The sequence below is a fragment of the Haematobia irritans genome, chromosome 2 (assembly GCF_050003625.1).
Source record: "Haematobia irritans isolate KBUSLIRL chromosome 2, ASM5000362v1, whole genome shotgun sequence".
NCBI classification, from domain to species: Eukaryota; Metazoa; Arthropoda; class Insecta; order Diptera; family Muscidae; genus Haematobia; species Haematobia irritans.
Window position 1 is genome coordinate 121,539,063 of NC_134398.1, and position 8,394 is coordinate 121,547,456.

Genomic DNA, 8,394 nt, shown 5'->3' on the forward strand with positions numbered 1-8,394 from the left:
TTATGTCAGCTATTAATACAAATACAGTTAGCAAATCAATATTCATTTTTACTACGTAAAATATTCAAATAGCATACATTCATTATGAGAATTATTTATTTGCTTGCCGAAGAAATTTTTAAATAAATATTTATATAATATTATTGAAATTCCAATTCACAATAATTTGCTATTGTCAATAAAATCAAAGAGGCAAGCATTCAAAATGGTAATATCATCGAGATTGGGTCAGATATTAAAAAACTAACTATTTGATTTTACAGTATTTAAATTTATCTTATTTCCCATTAAAATTTTGTTATTCTCAATTTGAAAATTATTGCTTATGTTTTTCTGCAACTAAAATGTGTGTGTTTTTATAATTCCTGAATATAAAAAAAATCATTTCCATTCATTTACTATACATATCGACACTAAGGGAAATAACCGATATATTTTTGTATGGTTCACTGAAATGATGGATGGTGGAGCAATACTCCTGCAGCTATTGTCAATCGCAATTGAGGATGTGCCCAGCGATAAAACCAAGGAAAACTAAGATGTGGCTGGGCCATATTACAGTTATAGTTATGGCGATGGCGATGACGAAAAGCGATCCAAAAATTAGATAGGTAATTGCGACTCTGATGATGGTGGTAGAGATGGTGGATTAATGTGACAATGATGATGGGTGGTAATGGTGGTGGTAAAGATGGCGGTAGTTATAGTTCAGATGTTGTTCTTATTTTTATTCGATTGGTTGATTTGGTTGTTTTGTTGAGAAGATATTTGTTTTGGTAGTAGTAGTTTTTTTTTTGTAAAAGTTTCATTTTTTATGTAGTTCTAGTATTTGTAGTAATTAATTGTAGTAGTGGTATTATTTAATTCTAATTTAGCAGTACTATATCTAGTTGTCGTAGGGGGAATTTCTAATCGTCGTTCGCTCTACAAGAGAAAAGAAATAGATAATAGTAATTGAAATGAAATGAAGTCAAATGGTTAATCTAAAACAAAATCATTTTATTCTAACAAACGAAAAACTAAAAAGAAAAATATTCAACAATTGAAATGCTAGGATGTGAGTAAATTGAAAATATTAGAAAATTAAGTGTATAAATCTAGTTCCTCGTTATTATTTATATATCACATTTACAAAACAAAGATTCCATTTGAAGCCAGCGATTGATAACTGGCAGAAAATTACAGGCCCTAGATGGAACCCACTATATACACTGAAAAAACAGGGAACCCACCAGGAAGAAAACTTTTAATTAATTTTAGAAAATTTTGAATATTTTTAGAAATTTTTAACTAAGCAGTATTACAAACGCTGGCATCACGCCGATATCACAAAAATAAATAAATATTTTTCGACAAATTAAAGAAAATTTATTAGACATAAATAATTTTATTCACTTGTTAAAGAAAATTTTGTAGTTTAAAGAAAAAAATTGGAGTTAAAAATTTGCAAGAATTTCTTTAGTGACATATGAAGTTCATGATAGACGCATTTGTAGTAAAATTTACAAATTTAAAGAAATAATGAACTATTTTGTGAGAAATATGGATTTAGGAAATCCTTATACTTACTTTGTGTATAATTTTTTCCCGTTCTTTAATTCATTTAACTAACATACGCAAAAAAAATATTTGAGTAAAGGAAACTTTCTCCAAACATAATAATTCTATGAACTAATATAAAGTTAAATTGGCTTTAGTGAAATAGAGAGTTAACTTTTTTTGAGTGTATTCTTGTTTTTTTTTTCTCCCTCCCTCTGTTTTCTTGTTTTTTTTTCTTCGTGAGGAATCATACCAATTTATACGATCTTATTGTGATATTCTTTATAAGAAAACAATTTGTTAGTAGACACAACGGTAAAGTCATATACACAGAAAAGAATTTCACGCAAATTTTTCCAATTAAAGTCTTCATTGAGTTTTAAAAATATTTAATTAAAACTTTAATTGATTCAACAAATTTTTTAATTGAAAAAAAGTCAATCACAAAAATTAATTGTATCAATTAATTTTTTAATTGATACTATCATTTTTGTGATTGAAGACATTTCAATTAAACATTAAGTGGATCAATTAATTTCGTAATTGAAGACAAAAAATATTTTTTTATACCCACCACCATAGAATGGTGACGGGGGTATAATAAGTTTGTCATTCCGTTTGTAACACATCGAAATATCGATTTCCGACTATATAAAGTATATATATTCTTGATCAGGGAGAAATTCTAAGACGATATAGCCATGTCTGTCTGTCTGTCTGTTGTAATCACGCTACAGTCTTCAATAATAAAGCAATCGTGCTGAAATTTCGCACAAACTCGTCTTTTGTCTGCAGGCAGGTCAAGTTCGAAGATGGGCTATATCGGTCCAAGTTTTGTTATAGTCCCCATATAAACCGACCTCCCGATTTGTGGTCTTGGGCTTATAAAAACCTTAGTTTCTATCCAATTTGCCTGAAATTCGAAATCTAGAGGTATTTTATGACCACAAAGAGGTGTGCCAAAAATGGTGAGTATCGGTCCATGTTTTGGTATAGCCCCCATATAGACCGATTTCCCGATTTTACTTCTTGGGCTTCTACACACAAAAATTTTTTTTTCTGATTCAATCACGAAATTAATTGATCCAATTAATTTTTTAATTGAAATGTCTTCAATCACGAAAATGATAGTATCAATCACAGTTTTAATTGGGCATAGAAAAAATTCTTGATTAAAATATTAATTGATGTCATTAGCAATTTTCAATTAATTTTTTAATTGATTCAATTAAAAATTTAATTGATTTTGAATGCAAACCCCAATTAATTTTTTATTTAAAAAGGTAACTATTTTCAATTACTTTCTGAATTGGCTTAGAGTTTTTATTTGAATTAAGAAATGTTCATCACTGTTTTTAACTGACTTAGTCTTTCGAATTTGATTAAAAAGTTAATTGTATCAATTAATTTTTTAATTAAAAATTTTAAAATTTTCAATCATTGACTTAATTAACTTTATGTTCTATCTTGATTAAAAGTTAATTGTATCAATTAATTTATTAATTGAAAAAATATTGAACTTCAATTAACTTTTTAATTGGAAATATTTTGGTGATATTTTTTTCTGTGTAGAATCCGTAGTTATTATCCAATTTGGTTGAAATTTGAAATCTAGAGGTATTTTAGGACCATAAAAAGGTGTGCTAAAAACGGTGAGTATCGGTCCAGGATTTGGTATAGCCCCCATTTAGACCGATCTCCAGTTTTTACTTCTTGGGCGTCTAAAATCTGTAGTTTTTATCCAATTTGCCTAAAAATTAGAAGTCTAGATTTTAAAACCCTAAAGAGAAGTGCTGAAAATGATGAGTATCGGACCATTTTTTAAATAGCCCCTATATAGACCGATCTTCATATTTTATTCTTGGGCTTATAGAAACCGTAGTTTTTATCCAACTTGCCTCAAATCTGAAATCTAGAGGTATTTTAGGACCATAAAAAGGTATGCCGAAAATGATGAGTATAGGTCCATGTTTTGATATAGCCATCAGATAGACCGATCTCCCGATATTACTTTTTGGGCTTCTAGAAACCGTAATTGTTATCCACTTTGCCTGAAATCGAAAATCTGGAGGATTTTAGGAATACAAATAGGTGTGCAAGAAATGATTTTATTTTTAGGCTTCTAGAATCCGTAGTTTTTATCAAATTTGCCTGAAATGAGAAATCTACAGGTATTTTAGGACCTTAAATATGAGAGCCGAAAATGGCGTGTATTGGTCCATGTTTTGGTTTATCTCCCAAATAGACCGATCTCCCGATTTTACTTCTTGGGCTTTTAGAAACCATAGTTTTTATCAAATTTGCATGAAATTTTAAATCTAGAAGTATTTTAGGAACATAAAGAGGTGTGCCGAAAATGGTGAATATCGGTCCATGTGCACTGATAATGAAAATTGCTTGAAACTGAATTATAGTTTCCAGATTTTACTTCTGTTAATCATTTAAATAATGGAGGTAAAAATCTACAGATATTAGATTTTAAATCAAGGCGGTAATTCATTTTCATTAATTTTCTTGCACACTTGCACACGATGTTTATGATTCCTCGAAAACTCAAACAAATATGTTTCTTATAAATCCACAATCTGATCTAGTCTTCATAGGTAAAATCTTTGAATTTATCTTCGGGAAGTGTACTGGTTGAACTGATCTGCTTGTCACCAAAGCCCCCTGAAATTTTAACAGGAAACTATAATATTTGATTCATGTTGGTGGGTAATTAAGATTCGGCCCGGCCGAACTTACTGTTTTATATACTTGTTGTATGTAAAACAGCAAAATGTCTCCTGAAAAAGGTAGTGAAACATCAAACATTGTCTGCTATTTTGTAATCTTAATTACAATAAAACATGTTTTAGTTTGGCAAGTTAAATTTGGGTTAAATTAGGGAATATATAGGGCAAGTTAAATTAGGGAATATACACTAATAGAAAAAGTTTCGTTATATTAACGAAATGTTTCGTTAAAAGTCAGCCAATGAAATAAATTCGTTAATACAACGAAATTTTTCGTTAATATAACGAATTTTCTGCAAATTAACGTAACGTTTCGTACTATTAACGAATATTTTCATTGTGTTAATGAAAATGTTTCGTTATATCAATGAAAATTTTTCGTTGGCTGACTTTTAATGAAATTTTATTTGTGTGTATAAAAAAAACTATTTGCGGTTGGGTGACATTTTGAAACCTAATATATTTACGATTCACTACACAGTAGAGCTCGACCGAAGCGGGTTTTTTAGCCGAAGCCGATGTTCGGCAAAAAAGCAATAATCGGCCGAATCCGATTATTTTCCTTTTTGTAATTAAAGATTGGTGTGTTTTAGTTATTAGTTAGTTAAAGTTATTAGTTATTTTTTTAACAAATACATAAATGCTACATTAAAAGGTAATTCAGTCCAGTAGTTTGATACTATAATGACAAAAAATGATTTTTTTATAATTTTTTTTTTTGTACTGACAGTTTTGACCGAGACAAATTCAACACTTGGACAAATCAATATCAAATAAATTATTCAAAAAGCTTCGGCTTCGGTTCGTGGCCGATTATCGATTTTTGGCCGAATCCCGAAGACGATGCTTCGGTCGAGCTCTACTACACACAACTAAATTGTAATCGACATTTTGAGATTTTCACAAAGCGTCGTTAAAACCAGGAACATTTAATGCCCTGATGTACTTTTTAACTACAATTCACGAAATTACACCCTCTCATAAAAGGAAAAATTAACTAAAAGTAAAGAACAAAATCATTGGCGGCAAATCATAACAATTTTAATGTAGTTCACTCTTATTATTTTTGGGAATCGTAGGGAAATTTTCTTTTACTTTAGTTCATATGTTTAGTACATAAAATGTTTGAGACATACTTAAAAGAAGTAAGATTTCATTGAGTTGTGAAAATTTTCGAAAAAATAACAAAATTTAGCTACAAACAAATAATTTTTCCAATAAATTTAGCGTTAGTTTAACTACAGGATTTTTTTTTTATAAAATATAAAAATACTACATGAGACGCCGACTGCTGTTTTAGTATGTGAGAACCCTGCAACATAATACGCTACGATATCCTTCAACACTACATTCCCCAAAATCACTTAAAAAGTAAAATAAATCCATTTACTATAGTCCACGATTAACGAAAAATCATTCTGACAATATTTCACATCTATGTCTAGTATTATGATGAAGTTTTGGCACGAAAAACCCTTATACTCTATATAAAACGTTAAGGCGGAATAATAACAACAAAAAAACACAAATGGTGATATGCATGTCATATGTACCATTTTCAATATTTTTCCGTTCTTGTACTTTTAACCAAATTATTTACTCTGAGAGTATTTCTGACATGTATCATTCTTACTACGAGAAAGGTAAAGGAAGATAACAACTATTGGCGAGCTCATACAACTGTTGCATCCCCTATGAAAAGAAAACAAACCTATAGTCATTGGGATCTCTGTAGCGTATACGTAATAAATGAATGAAGAGAGGACGTATACGTGCTGGTGTACACAGTGCCACCAGTATTTTTCCGACTCTTGTCAACGGTTGCCACACTTAGTAGAATTCTACGAAAAATTGTAGATTTTTTACTGTTTGGTAGATTGGTAGAATTCTTGATGTTTTGGGTAGATTTTGCAAAATATTCCCAACCAAGAGATACTTCTCAAATTTTCTATAGAAAAATAGAATTGACAAAACTTATTTTTTTGTATTTTTTATTTATTTATTTTTCATAGACATCAAGCCCATTGGGCCAAATCTGTCCGAGTACACAGTGAACAATTCATTATGTTATTTGCTTTTCTTTCTCAATATATACAAATTATAATAACTAATTAACCCTGGACAGTCATCCTTCGTCAAAATGACGACGCGTAATTTCATTTTCGATCTAAAATGCATTTTAGTCGATTGGGAAATGATAAATTTAAGTTATACAAATGCAAATATTTTATGAATTTTTGTTGTATACTAATTAAAAACAAAATGAATAAGAAAATAAATTCAATTTTGGTTCACATTTTTGCTCACAGTGCAAATTATAGCATCTTGAAATAAACCGTAGTCAAAATGACGAAGGATGACGTTAGTGTACAAAAAGTAAGGATGACTGTCCAGGGTTAACTTATTATACCCCCCAGCACAAGTACAAAGAATAATGTATATAATATATATAAATTCAAAATTCTTTATCAAGTGGCTAACTTCACATTTTCCAATTATGTTTCAAAGCTTTCAAGTACCATTATCTTAAATTGGTTTACATCATACGAAAACCGTCCATTATTATATGAAATTAAATTATTCCAAATTCGCGCGATTCGAACCAGGAACGAATTTGCCATTATGGGCGTCGAAAAACGTGGTATTAAAATAGAAGTTGTTCTTGACGAATTCCCAAAAACAAATCGCTCTACTAGGTATTCCGGAATCCTTTTGCACATTACCTTGTAAAACATAAGCATACGTCTAACAACAATAAAATTTCTGAAGTCACATCCCAAAAAAATTTTACAATATTTTGAAACATGTTCATGATAACCCAAACCATAAGCATAACGTATAACGCTATGCTGAAGCCTAATCAAATTTCTCTGGGAAGTACCAGTAAATACTTCAAACCCATACATGAATAAAAGAAATAAAATTTTGATAAAACTGTCTAAGGAAATAAAATTTCGAAAAAATAGAAATAAAATTTTGACAAAGTTTTCTAAAGGATTAACATTTTTGACAAAGTTTTCTATTAAAATAAAATCAACGTATCGTGCTAACTGAATTGATTATGGTGACTGGAGTGCATTTCAAACTATACGTTATATTTCAAACTATTTTTTCTATTACAAATTAAAGCATACCATAACACTTTTATTATCACAATGGACTGAATAGTCTAAGTGAGCCTGAATCTTAATCGGGCTGCCACTTTAACCTAACCATACCATAACACTGGTGTTCCTATGTCGCCAGTATTTTTCCGACACTTGTCCACGGTTGCCCCAGTTGGTAGAATTCTATCATATATGGTAGATTTGTTACTATTTGGTAGATTGCACTATGGGCGGAAATTGAAAATTTGCGGTAAAAATTATTTACAATCAATCTAGTATCGCCAAACATAGTATATCGAAATATCTTATCAAAATCAAATGTTACCAACAAACAGGAAGTCAATCCCCCTTATTCCAGGTGCGTTACTATACTCGTAGAGGGGTCGAAATTGTAATTCCACTTGGAATACTATAGAATACACTCTTAGATGGAGTTTAATTTATACTTGCTTATTTTCCTTATTAAGAAAGCGCCTTATCCCCAGAACTTGATGTAAATAGTATAAACTAGTTGTCATTTTATTAAATAAATTTTATTAATTAAAATTCAACAAATATTAACCATCAAAATCACGTTCTTCGGTATCTAACTCTAATTCCGTCCCTCTGTGTTTGTTGTTCGCAGAATTCCGGTCGCAATTATTAACCGATTTAGATAAAGTTTGGTACAACATGTTTTCTTGGTCAAATGACAAACCCGGTTGAATTTGGAAAAAATTGGATCAAAGTTAGAAATAGCCCCCATGTATATGTATCGCCTTCGATTTCGACAAATGAGACCATACTACGCTTATTTACTACCCGAAATTTAACACAAGGTAATTTTTTATAGTACCCTTAAAGTGTGCAAATTTTCATCAAATTCGGTTCAGATTTAGATATAGCTCTCATATATATGTATCGTCCGATTTTCCCAAATTTGACAATAAACCCTTACATTTATTTTAGTATGGGCAAGTTTGGGCAGACAAACTTTACAGCACGTAAAAGTATACAGTAATAAGCTAAAATTT